General features: G+C 42.8%; 1 protein-coding gene across 7 annotated transcripts in view; it reads right to left on the bottom strand.

Annotated features, from left to right (window-relative positions):
* The window catches only part of KCNQ5 (potassium voltage-gated channel subfamily Q member 5), a 576092-nt gene that overhangs the window by 428424 nt on the left and 134407 nt on the right, over positions 1 to 13261 (bottom strand). Inside the window, exon 1 of one of the 7 annotated variants that reach the window (XM_053286874.1) lies at positions 4431 to 4449. The exons of the other annotated variants lie outside the window; for them this stretch is intronic. The gene's annotated coding sequence lies outside the window, so the exon portion shown is untranslated. Of the gene's footprint in view, positions 1 to 4430; positions 4450 to 13261 lie in introns of those variants that run through there. 7 annotated transcript variants of the gene reach the window in all.

Below are 13261 nucleotides of genomic sequence, written 5' to 3'. Positions count from 1 at the left end.
GATGGTTTTACCCAAGAACAGCTTCTACTGGACATGTGCAACTCTAACACCTTAATCCAAAACATAAATAGGACTAACTTATCCGTAAGCATGTTCAGAACTGTAGCACAAATGCACAACTAGTAACTGCAATTCTCTGCATACTACATTCAAGTTTTTTGAAGCATTTATGTGCACTATCTATCCAGATTATTTATCATGTTGCAAATAAAAATTCCCCATACTTTTTTCCCCCCACAGAAATTTTTCCATTTCTAAAATTTTTGCTTGGCTATTTGAAAAACCTTTGAGTTACAGGGAGGGGGAAGTAACATGGTAGTTTTTTGTTTTTACTGTATAAATAGGTCAAACATGCCAGATCTGATCACAATATAATTAGGTCATCAGGAAAATTTGTATAGTAATTTTTTAAAAGAAAAATGTGAATGCAATTTTTATACAAATGGGGGGATGGGAGAATTCCAGAAAATTCAAAATTTTCTGGAAAACCCACAGCTCTGGTGGTTGTTCATTAATGACTTCATGTCACTGCAGAGGGAGGTATTGAGTGGAGTTCCCCAGGGCTCTGTCCTGGGCCCCATACTGCTGTTCAACATTTTCATAATAGGCTTGGAGGAGGGACTAGAGAAGATGCTTATCAAATGTGCAGATGGCACAAATCTGAGGTGAATAGCTAACACTTTAGAAGACAGAATCAAGAGTCAAGCCCATATGGACAGGCCCAAACATTGGACCAAAACCAACAAGATGAAGATCTACAAAGAGAAACGTAAAGTCCTGCATATAGACAAGAAAAACCAAATGCACAAGTATGGGATAGCAGAAATACATGTGAAAGGAACCTTGGTTTCCTCGTGGGCACAAATTAAACAGGAGCCAGCAGTATGGTGCAGCTGCTCAAAAACAACAACAACAAAAAGCGAATGCAATCTTAGGCTGCATTAACAGAAGCATAGTGTCCAGATCACGAAAAGAAATACTTTCACTCTGTTCTACACTGGCCAGACCTCATCTGAAATTCTTTATCTACTTCTGGAAACTGCATTTTAAGGAGGACATTGATAAAATGGAATTGGTACACAGATAGACAACAATTATGAGGGGTGATCCAGGTTCTCCGGCGGCCTGTCCCTTGGTACAGTCAGGACAATTCCCCAACAGAACAGGTTTGTTCTCTTTTGCTGCTGGGCTGGACTAGAAACAGTGTTGAAGCTACAAGATAGCAGGTTTAGGCTAGACATTAGGGAAAATTTAACAGTGGAACTGTCTTCCTCATACACTGGTGGGCTCTCTAGAGGTCTTCAAACAGGCTGGACACCCCTCTGCCAGGGATGTCGCAGCAGCTTCTCACACTGAAGGAGAGGGGGTGGGGGTTGGACTAGAAAATCTTCAAGATCCTTTCAACTCTAAAATTCTATGATTCCGAGAAAATGATTTTTCACTAAAATAGAACTAGATTAAAATACATCTTAATAATCTATATTATGTTCAGATTTTAAGTTTCAGTGCAGCTTATTTGGGTTCAAATGAAGGCGTTCCAATCATTTAAGCTATTGTATTGAACTAGATGCTGCTTTATCCTGATTTTTTTTTTTAACAGAGTACCAGGATGTGACCTTGTGAGTCAGTTCACACATGCAGCCAAGACCAGGCTAAGCCAGCCAAGCCTGGTCTTGGCTGCACATGAGAACCACTGGGATCACACCCAATCCCAGCAGTGATTCTGCGGCAAACCCACCTGTGGAGCTAGCCTCTTATACAAGGTTAGGGGAGTGAATGCTCCCTTAGCCCCATTTTTTAAAATCATGTGCAGCACCTGCTGCTTTTAACAAGCACTGTAGCAGTGATTGGCACCTGCCTGTCACTGCAGGAATACCCACAATGCACTCATTTGGTGTATTGTGGGAGTTTGGTGCATTGGAGTGAGATGTGTCCCAACCCTTGTGCTGCTGAGGGAAACAGCAGATTGTCTGATCATGAGGGATTGCACGTCCTGGCCTTCCCAGATCTGGCAGCCAGGTTGTCTGTGGGGAAGGCGAGCTTCTGCTGCCTTCCCCGCCACCCGCCACCAAGCCCTTTTCACTGATCATGAGAAAGGGCTCTCTGTAAGTGATGTAGGGATAGCAATTATTCTGTCTTAATTAATCACATATAGAAAGATGTAATTTTAGGTGAAGTGTGTCATGGGAGAAATGTCCTTTAGGGTGTGATGGGTGAGCATTTAAACGTCTCAGTTTTGATGCAATTATTAATTACTAGAAAGGCAGTATTGTTAGATTCTTAGAGACCCTCTACATCTACCTGGATGGTTGCAGCATTGATATTGGGTCTAGAAATGAGCATATGTTTCCTTTCCTATCAACCCTTCTTAATTTTCAGATTTGGCCACCTGATGTTCTGAATTTTAATTGTTGCAGTGATATGCCACTATTGTATTGAATAAGCAGAAGTGTTAAAATGTAAGTGTAAAAACAGAAACTTCTGGATGTGATCTATGAAAGAGCCCAAGAGATGCAGGAAGGAAATGAAATATGGCTGCTGGGAGTATTAAGAAAAACATCTCTCATCATTAAAATAGTTCTACACAGCTTTGTTAAAAGATATATATCACAAAAATTTATTCATTCATTTTATTTACTAATTATTTTATAGTTTCTGAGGACCAAAAAAAAAAAAAATCCTTGTCATGATTCAAATTTATTTGGCTACTGGAAGAAGTTTGGTTCCTTCTTGACTTCTGAAATGGAATGTTTTGAAACAATAGCACTTACACCGTTAATAAAACAGAATGACTCTAAGAAAACATTATTCCAAGGAACTCTAATTTATGCCACAACTATGCTATCCAACATAAACTATATTGGGGAACAGATCAATGTTTTGCCTTGCCTAGGTTGAAAATACCATGAGATGGCCCTGGACCAGTCTGCAAATATGTGCAATACAGATTTTGCTCTAATATGTTTGTGTTTTAGAAGAAGAACATTTTTCATTTTTATGCTAATTTGTTATTACTTTTTGTAGTGTATATATTTTAAAACAGAATTATGGATATTAAGCCAACATTGCTGTCTTTCAACATTTTGCAATGATTGTGTTCAGACTTATTTCTAACAGTATCATGCAGATGCAAGTAAGGTGTATGTCAGTAACAAAAAGAAAATTTCAGTGAGGATAAAAAGCTGCAAAAGAATAAAGAAAAATTCTGCTGTCAGTTTCTATTTGGAGAAAGAGCAGAAAACAAGGAACCATCAATGTACCCAAAATCCACTATATATCCAGAAACCATAAGGAGTTCATAGCTGAATGGTCCATGCATTTTAAAAAACAAAACAAATCTGATGTTCCTCAAGAGGAGGAATGAAAGTAAACCCAATAGACAATAGTATGTGTTAAAAGTATCTCCTTAATTAATTAAAAAGACATATTGTCTTCAGTTCTAAGTTTAGAATAAATTAAGGTTTCTTTGTCTAGTTCTGAAAAGTGTGAAAATGCATATATTTTGCAACACATGTCTAAACTTGCTGGCTTGTTTGCTGACTAAATTATTCAGTAGTACTACTCAGAAGTTATTGTAAAGGACTTCTAAATTTCAATAGAATTTCCTCTAGTATATTTACTCAGAATGTCTGCCTGTTTTTTGTTTTTTTTTAAAGTGTGTGTGTGTGTGTGTGTGTGTGTGTGTGTGTGTGTGTGTGTGTGTGTGTGAATAGAAAGCCTGTGCTGCCTTTCATATGTGGAGGCTCTCTACACGATTAGTGTGAAGGGTCAAAAGTGAGTTTGCGAGGAGAGCAGGTTTTACCCACTTTCCCCACAGACGATCCATTTAGAGGCGGGCTCTGTAAGCGGGCTTGCCGCTGAGCCACTGGCGGGAGCCACACGGCTCCTGTTGCTACTCATGATTGGGAGAAATCGGGCTAGACTTCCCTAGCCCAATTTTTGCCGATTGTGGGAATAGCCTCATGGTCTGCTTAAACTGTAAGAAGAATATTGTTGCCCATATGAGCTGAATCATGTTCTATGGAGAACTTATAAGGCAATTCTCAGTGAGCCCTTGAAGCTGCAGACCAGGTGCATTTTTTGGAATTGTTCTTCTTAAATTTACAAGCTATAGTAGTTCCTTCTGGGGACTGCATTTTGACTAGTTGAAAATAATGAGTGCATGCACCTTATAAATTGCATATTAGAAAAGTTACTTACGCTATACTGGTGATTTCACAACAACTACGGAAGTCCACTGGAGCATGCAGTCAGTCTATGCAGAATCAGGAGAATTCAAGAAATGTGGGGTTGGGAGCAGGGGAAAGGTAGTTGATGTTTTTAGAACTTTTTAGTATATTGTGTCATTTTGCAAAGTTATATTTCTCTTTGGGTTAAAGTCACGTAGAGTACTTTGTGAAACACCACAATATACTAAAAACAGTACTCACCTGGACCTTTGTCTTCTGGCTCCAGGTTTCAGTGGATTTCCACAGTTGATGTGATATTACCAGCAAAGACCATGGAAAACATGTTAGGCCATTTACTTCAGACCATATATGTGGATGTTCATAGTAGGACTGAAGAGGACTGGACCTATGAAGAAAATTGAAAAGGTATATTTCAAACCAACAGTGAATTAATTGATCCCCATTAGCCCTTTTAGGCTAATGTTTGAAGCGCATTCTTACAGCTAATTAAGCTGTGTAGACCTTTATACACTTCTAAGGAACAGTCGTGAGATGTGTGAGTGCAATGTTAAAGCATTTATTAGAGTCACATTACCAAATACCCAATCTTCCAAACAGGTGATTGGCAGAAGAGCAAGCAGGCAGTTCCCAAGATCAGCTCTAGCCTCCGTCAACTCAAACGCAATCACTCCTCAGATAAATGGATGATTTTGAGCCTCCTGTCCCTTTAACTCTCTAATGTCTATTCAGTGTCCTCAGCGGACTTTGGAGGAACATGGAGGGGGAACTCCTTAGGAACCCAGCATGTGGCCTGGCACCGCTGACTGAGTGATTTCGGACATTTCTATCCCACCTTCTGTATAAAAATATAATCAAGGTGACTTACAATTAATAACAATGAAAACAGTTAACCACACAGTTAAACACAAAATCATTAAGAAAAGCAATATCCCAGTAAGGTCCAATTCATTTTAATTGAAATAAAACTGTATCTGCTACTCATCTAAAAGCAAGAAGTGTTGGGGCCAACTCTGGAGAAGCAATTCCATATTCAGAGTCGCACAACAGAAAAAGAAACTGGGGCTCTTATCACGATTGGGCAGCTCCAGGGGTCGATGTGCCAGGACATGCCACTGTGCGTCATCCCACACCCCAGAGCTCCAATAATGCACCGCACAAGTGCATTATTGGGATCCCTCTCGCCGCCAAGTATGCCAGCCACGGCTGCAAAAAATGAAGTTAAGTGAGTGCTCGCTCCCCTAACCTCATTTTAGAGGGAGGCTGCTTTGGCAGATTTTTCGCCGCGTACCCACTGGGACCGCACCCAATCCCGGCAGTTCACATGTTCGTGCAAAACCAGGCTGGGCTCTCTTAGCCCAGTTTTGCACGCGTGTGTGAATAGCCTCACTGTTTCTAGTGCAACCTTCAGTACATCTGATCATCGTCTCCAGGGGGACAAGGATTGGTGAAAAGTGATATAATCTACTGGCTCCAAACAAAACCCTTGCAGCCACATCCTTAACACACTGAAACTCCTGGGCTATCTTCAAGGATAACCCCATAAACAGAGCACTTTGCTTGAAGAGTTTTATGAATTCCTACAGGAGCATCCTCCCCTTCACACAAACACACATGAGCAAGGACACAGCAGGAGGAGACTATGAAAGAGGAAACCAGTACCTGTAAGGGGGAGGGCAAAGACTCGTTCTCTTCTGCTCCAATTGATTTAATGGGCTTCAGCTGCAGGAGGGCAGATTTAGGATGAACACTAGAAGAAAGCTAAGAGCAGTTCAACAATGGGACTGCTGGAGATTTTCAAGCAGAGGCTCAACAGCTATCTTCTGGAGATGCTCTAGCTCTGGATTTTTTGCACTGCTTAAGGGGTTGGACTGGGTTAATTATAAGGAGCCTCCAATTCTATTAGAAAAACCTATCATATAAACATGGCTGGGCTAACAGGGATTGCCAGGAACCATTTTTGCACACAAAGTCCTCTGTTCTATGGCCAAAGCATCAGCAAGGGACAGAATAGCCACAAGTACCAAGCAGGAGGTGGGCCACACAGTATCCTGAAGAGACACAAGCTGCTGCAGAAAACTTTCAACACCTGGACCTTCTTCAGCACTCTCAAAAAAATAGGTTGAGGACTGAGACAATTGTGAGGGAGGTAAGAAAAGTAACTTTTAAAGTGTGTAGAAGAGTGGGGTGGGGGAGTTGCCAAATGAAAATTGCAAAATGTAAAGAAAATTTGTTCTTTGATTTATTATTATTTATTTATTATTAAAACTTTTATACTGCCCTTCCAAAAGGCTCAGGGCGGTTTACATTAAAACACAATTAAAACCAATTAATAATTAAAAGAAAAATTATGAAGCAAAAAATAATTAACAATTAAAAACATCATAAAACAACAATTAAATAATCAGAAGAATTTAAAAACAAGTTTTAAAAAGCTGAGAAAGTCTGATTGAAGAGATGTATTTTCAGATGTTTTTTGAAAAATGCCAGAGATGGGGAGGATCGTATCTCAGGAGGGAGCGCATTCCACAATCTCAGGGCAGCAGCCAAGAAGGCCCGTCTCTGTGTAGCCACCAAACAAGTTGGCGGCAACTGGAGACGGACCTCCTCAAGTGACCTCAATGGGTGGTGGGGCTCATAGCGGAGAAAACGCTCTCTTAAATACCCAGGGCCTAAGCGATTTAGGGCTTTATAAGTTATAACTAGAACTTTGTATTTTGCCCGGAAAACTATTGGCAGCCAGTGTAACTCCATCAACAAAGGAGTAATGTGGTCTCTCCGAGATGACCAAGAGACCAACCTGGCTGCCGCATTCTGAACCAACTGAAGTTTCCAGACTACGTACAAATGCAGCCCCACGTAGAGCGCATTACAGAACTCAAGTCTGGAGGTTACCAACAAATGTACCACTGTTTTGAGGTCATTGATCTCGAGAAACAGACGCAGCTGGCGTATCAGCCGGAGCTGATAAAAAGCACCCTGGCCACCGCCTCAACCTGAGAAACCAAGGAGAGACGTTGATCCAGAAGTACTCCCAGACTGCAAACCTGTTCCTTTTGGGGAAGTGTGACCCCATCTAGAACAGGCAGATCAAAATAGTCTCTAGAGTTCCGACCCCACACAATAAGTACCTCTGTCTTATCTGGATACAGCTTCAGTTTATTCTCCCTCGTCCAGCCCATTACTGCTTCCAGGAAGGCATTTAGGGAGGATATGCCAACTCCTGAAGAAGTTGACATGAAGAAGTAGATCTGGGTGTCATCAGCATACTGGTAACACCCAGTTCCAAATCCCCAGATGATCTCTCCCAGCGGTTTCATGTAGATGTTAAAAAGCATTGGCGAAAGTATGGATCCTTGAGGGACACCATACTTAAGCTCAGATTCTGAAGAGCAACAATCTCCAATCAACACCATCTGGAATCTGTCCGAGAGGTAGGAGCAGAACCACTGTAAAACAGTGCCTCCCACCCCCAATACCCTCATAGTTCCAGAAGGATACTATGGTCGATAGTATCGAAAGCCGCCGAGAGATCCAAGAGGACCAACAGAGTCACACTTCCTCTGTCAATTGCCAATTGGAGATCATCCATCAGGCCAACCAAGGCAGTCTCCACCTCATAGCCCACTTGAAAGCCAGTTTGAAATGGGTCCAGATAATCAGTTTCCTCCAAGACCACCTGGAGCTGAGAGGCCACCACCCTCTCAATTACCTTGCCCAACCATGGGAGATTGAAAACAGGCCTATAATTGCTCAACTCTGAGGGATCTAATGCAGGCTTCTTTAGAAGAGGTCTAATAATTGCCTCCTTAAGACAAGGAGGCATCCTCATCCTGAGGCATCCTCAGAGAAGCATTTATGATTTCTACCAGGCCACCTACAACAGCCTCCCCGCTAGACAGAACAAGCCATGTTGGACAAGGGTCAAGAGGACAAGTGGTAGGCCTCACTGCTCCAAGCAGCTTGTCCACATGCTTTGATCCAAGCATTTGTCTGCATTCTCTAATCCCATCTCAGGTTCCCTCTAAAAGAATGAGGCTGTTCTCATGCACAGCCAAGACCGGGCTAAGGCAGGCAAGCCCAATCTTGGCAGCTTGTAAGAACTGCCGGGATCATGCCCGATCCCAGAGGCGCTTTGGCAGCAAATCTGCCTTCAGAGCCAGCCTCCTAAAGTGAGGTTAAGGGAGCCCTTAGCCCCATTTTCTCAATCATCTGCAGCGCTGGCTGCTTTTACCTGGTGCTGTAGCAGTGACAGGTACCTGTCTAATTGCTGCTGGGATCCCCACTGCTGAGATCCCCACAATTTCCGGGGGCCAAGACAACGCATCCCAGCCCTTGGTCCTCCGTGCTGCCTGGGTCCTCCGTGCTGCCAGAAACATTTGCATGTTTCAACTAATCCATAAATAATTCAGTGATTCTCAAACTTGGGTCCTCAGGTGTTATTGGACTTCAACTCCCATAATCCCCAACCAAAGGCCACTGAGGCTGGGGATTATGGGAGTTGAAGTCCAATAACACCTGAGGACCCAAGTTTGAGAATCCCTGATCTAGTTTCATATTACTTTATAATGGGAGTCTGCATGGCTACAAGTTGCAGCTACCTTTTTATCATCTAAAGGTAAAGGTAAAGTTTGCCATCAAGTCGATTTCGACTTCTGATGCCCCCAGAGTCCTGTGGTTGTCTTAGGTAGAATACAGGAGGGGTTTACCCTTGCCATCTCCCACGCAGTATGAGATGATGCCTTTCAGCATCTTCCTATATCGCTGCTGCCCAATATAGGTGTTTCCCATAGTCCGGGAAACACACCAGTGGGGATTCAAACCGGCAACCTTCTGCTTGTTAGTCAAGCATTTCCCTGCTGCGCCACTTAAGATGACTTTTATCATCTAGCTCTCACGCATTATTTCACTATCTTATTGATAGAGAAACAGCAGAGAGCTCACTCTAAAAGTTGTTACCTTGCTAATGGTAATGCCAACTATTGTATTTTGAAACTGAATGATTGTGTTTCTAGCTGCTTTTATGATTGCATTTGTTCTTTTCTTTTATTAAACAACACCAATTAACAACCTGGAATGCTGTTTTAATCATGCTATTTTTTAAGAATATGAACAAGCTTGCAAATGTGCAAAATACCACTGTGGAGAAAGTTTCCCATTTACCCCTTCCAACTTGATACTGTGCCACCACCTCCTTCAATCCTCCCCTTTTACAGAATACAATTAGGAGGACTTTTGTCACCTTGGCAATCAACCTCCACTAATCTTTCGCACCCTTGGGTGCCCAGAGAATAACATGCCCAAGGGAGAAAGTTAACACCTCAGAACACACAGTCACCAACTGCTGACTGCTGCTTAACAAATTGGCACACTTTTATCAAATTGGCACACTGGAACATGGGTAGACCTTATTACGGTCATTGACCAGTGCATATATATGAAAACAAGTAGTAATATGCCAACCCTTTAACAACAGTAGCAAATACCATAACAAATATTTCTGTAGAACATGGCTTTAATTTTTGATAGGAAAAGTAAAGCATGAAAAAAATAAAATAAAAACTGTTCCAGCTAACTCCTGGTACTATGATTTTAGAGGCTTACTCACACAGGTTTTTCTTCCGAAAGCTACTGCATCTAGGAATGTGCAGGAAACCATGCCTCCGTAGTTCGAAGGCGGCAGGGCTAGCACTTTAAGCGCTGGGGAGGGCTAGCACTTTAAGCACTCACCCCCCCCCGCCATTTCCCCCCTGCCGACACTTGTTACTTTCCAAAACCTTTGGGGCGGCTGCATACCTCCCTGCCGTCCCTTCCCCGTCCTCGGCCTGAAGTGGCCGGAAGTACCAAGCACACGTGTTCCTGGTGTGTGTGCGTGTGCCCGTCTGCAGGCATGTGCCCAGTACTTCTGGCCACTTCCGGCTGAGGACAGGGAAGGGGAAGCAGGGAGGTATGCTGCAGCCCCAAAGGTTTTGGAAAGTAACGAGTGCTGGCAGGGGGGAAACGGCGGGGGTGTGTGTGTGTGAGTGCACCCTCCCCAGTGCCGGCAGGGGAAAAACAGCAGGCATGGTGAGTGCACCCTCCCCCATCCTTGAACCTCTATCCCTACCGCCTTCGAACTTTGAACTGGCCCCGGGGTTCGAACCTGTTTGGAGGCCTGTAAAAGGGCCTCCAAACAGGTGCGTGCACATCCCTAACTGCATCAGGGACAGACAGACGCAGAAGAACTTGTTTTCCCTTCTTCCAGGGTCAGAAGAACTCTTAACTTTGCCAATAGGGATTAAACATTTCTTAGTAAATTTGCTCCCTGGGTTCTTGCGGGTGGTCAATCACAAATGTATCTTATTTACCCAGTTTGCTGCACCAACCATCATTTTGTGAAACAGGAGGCTTGTTCACACAATAAGGCTGTTCTCACAACCAGCCTAACTCAGGCTAGGGCAGGCCAACTGCCCCACCTGGCTAATCCTGCTTTCAAGCCCAGCATTTAGCCGAGGTTAAGGGTAGCTTTGTACCTGCGTAGCTTTTTTTCCTATCTTGTTTCCACACAATCACTTCTACCCAGGTTTTCCTCTTACCTTGCTTCCACACAACTGAGAATTGGGAGCACACACAGCTCCCAAACCTGGGTGGAACACAGTTTTTGATTGTGTGAATGACCTCTCTGATTGATTTTGGCTCAGGTTTGTCTGTATCCCAGCTTAACGTCTCTGTTTCAGAAGCAGCTCCACAGTCACAAAGATTTCTTTTTAAACTGTCACGAAACAAAATATAATCCCTAAATAGTCAGTTGATTTAATAACAGGCATGTCATCTTTAGATCCTACTACAGCAGGGGTTCTCAAAATGTTTGACACTGTGACCCCCTAAAATAATATATAAAACGGTGTGACCCTGCCCCCCATGTATAAAGCTACTGACTGACATCCTGACTAATGATGTGTAGACCAGAAACATATTGCTAAGGGCCAAGCAACATGTTTCCAGGCTAGCAGCGTGCTCCCAGAGTGTGGGCAAACTCCAGAACATATTTTCATTCTTGCACAAGAGTGGAAGAGTGCCCATACTTTGGAGGAACGGCAAACCAGAGTAGGGGCTAGTTCTTCATTGATGTTAGGAGCACACACACGTTGTTAGCCAGGATGTAAGCCACTGATTTAATTGGGCATAGATAAATACAGCACATTTACGTTTTAAATGAGGATGAGCTTATTTTATCCTACTTAGTTTTTCAAACTTGGGTTTTAGGTTTGAGACTGCCAATCTAATTTCAGGCTGCAAATTATTTTCACTAGGTATTTGCTCATTACAGCAGCAACTGCTGAAAACTCTTTCACACAAGTAGGAATCAAACAAAGGGAGTCAGTATTGCCATGTTTTTCTCATTTAATTATTTTTAGTCAGCTTGTACACTAATTCAGAATTCAGAAAGAGACACCGTCAGGAATATAAAGCAAAGAGATGCCCTGATTTCTCCAAGACATGGGGAGGCAGACAAGGGAACAGGTGCTGAAAACAACCTGGATCCTTTGCTGCTCTCAAAGCCAAGGGCAACATAGCAATGGCAATTCCTTGGCCACTCACTAGATGAGCCCAAGAAGCAACATTCCCCTGGCCTGTCAGCCACATTCCCCTGGCCTGTCAGCCTGCTCTTTGTGAGTGGTGGCGGACTCAAGTAGCTTGAGGTTTCTGCCTCCTATCATCTCTGTCTCTACACCTTGGACATGTTGGGTAAGGCCCCTGCCCTTCTGACAGTTCTCTCGCTGTTTGAGACACCCTCTGAAGTTGTTTGGGACCCCCTGGGGGTCTACAGAATTAGTTCCAATGTTGTTATGGAATGGAATGGTTTTGTGTTCAAAAACCAAAGTATAACAATGCAAAACATATTTGGTGGCATTGAAAGCTTTGATGAAGTGCCACACCATCAGTAGAAGCTCCTTAAGTTAGCAGAAGGAGCATTGTGCTCGCAGAAGGGGTCCTTCTACAAGCAGAAGTGGTTCTTTCATAAGTGCAACTTTCCTTCCTCTCACAGAAGGAACTTCCACCAATGGCACATTAGCGATGTGCAAAACATTTCACCAGCAAAACATTCCAACTCAAAACGGGTTGTTTCAAGTGTTTTGAGCTCAAAACACAACACACTTTAAATAAATACAAATATGACAAATATTTATATACCGCTTTTCAACAAAAGTTCCCAAAGCGGTTAACATAGATAAACATACATATATACATACATACATACATATATAAAAGGGCCAAATAAAGTGGCTGTTTCAAGCTTAGAGCAGAACCCCTGTTTCATTTTGATGTCCCAAGTGCCATTTTGGAGGCCTGTTTTTCCCTTGCTGTTTGGTTTTACGGAATTGGCTTTCAATTGGCTTGCAATCTCCTTCCTTCTTGGTTGGCTTGTTATAATATAAATCAAGTTTTGTCATGGCCAACTGTGCCCCTATTGGCTGGGGGTGGGGAGGAGGGAGAGAGAGGGAACACTTTTGGAGGGAATTTCAAAATGTATTCAAAGGGACTGGGCGACAGAGAAAGCCCTTACACCTCTCTTGAAGAGGATACATCTGGAGAGGAGGAAGCTAGTTTTGATTTTGTGGTTTTCTTTTCTCAGCACTAAGTATAATATTCTATGCTATTGCTGCTATAACTATCTGGTTTTGCTGTATCTCAGATTGACAAAGGCAGAACTTGGTGCCTACTTTGAAATTTCCATGAGTTGTGGTCTCGTTTGTTTGTGAGATAGAGTTGTGGCAACAAATTGACAGTGGCAGCTAGTGCTTTCTCTCTGTATAATATGACTTTGTGATTGCTGTGATGATAAGCTGTATGTCTGGCCTTGAAACTAACATGAGTACCCAGAATGTTGGGGGCAATATGCTAAAATCATTGTAAACCGCTTAGAGAGCTCCGGCTATAGAGCAGTATATAAATGTAAGTGCTATTGCTATTGCTATTGCTATGTGCATCTGCTCTGCAATCTGCATTGCAAGGTGTACTCAGTCAAAATGTGGCTGAAATTGCTCTAGTTGAGCTTATGGCTATGGTTGCAGCTAAGTAATGGTGCTGTT

The sequence above is a fragment of the Hemicordylus capensis genome, chromosome 1 (assembly GCF_027244095.1).
Source record: "Hemicordylus capensis ecotype Gifberg chromosome 1, rHemCap1.1.pri, whole genome shotgun sequence".
In the NCBI taxonomy this organism is placed as follows: domain Eukaryota; kingdom Metazoa; phylum Chordata; class Lepidosauria; order Squamata; family Cordylidae; genus Hemicordylus; species Hemicordylus capensis.
The sequence above is the reverse complement of the archived record's forward strand: the minus strand, read 5'-3'. Positions and strand labels throughout refer to the sequence as shown.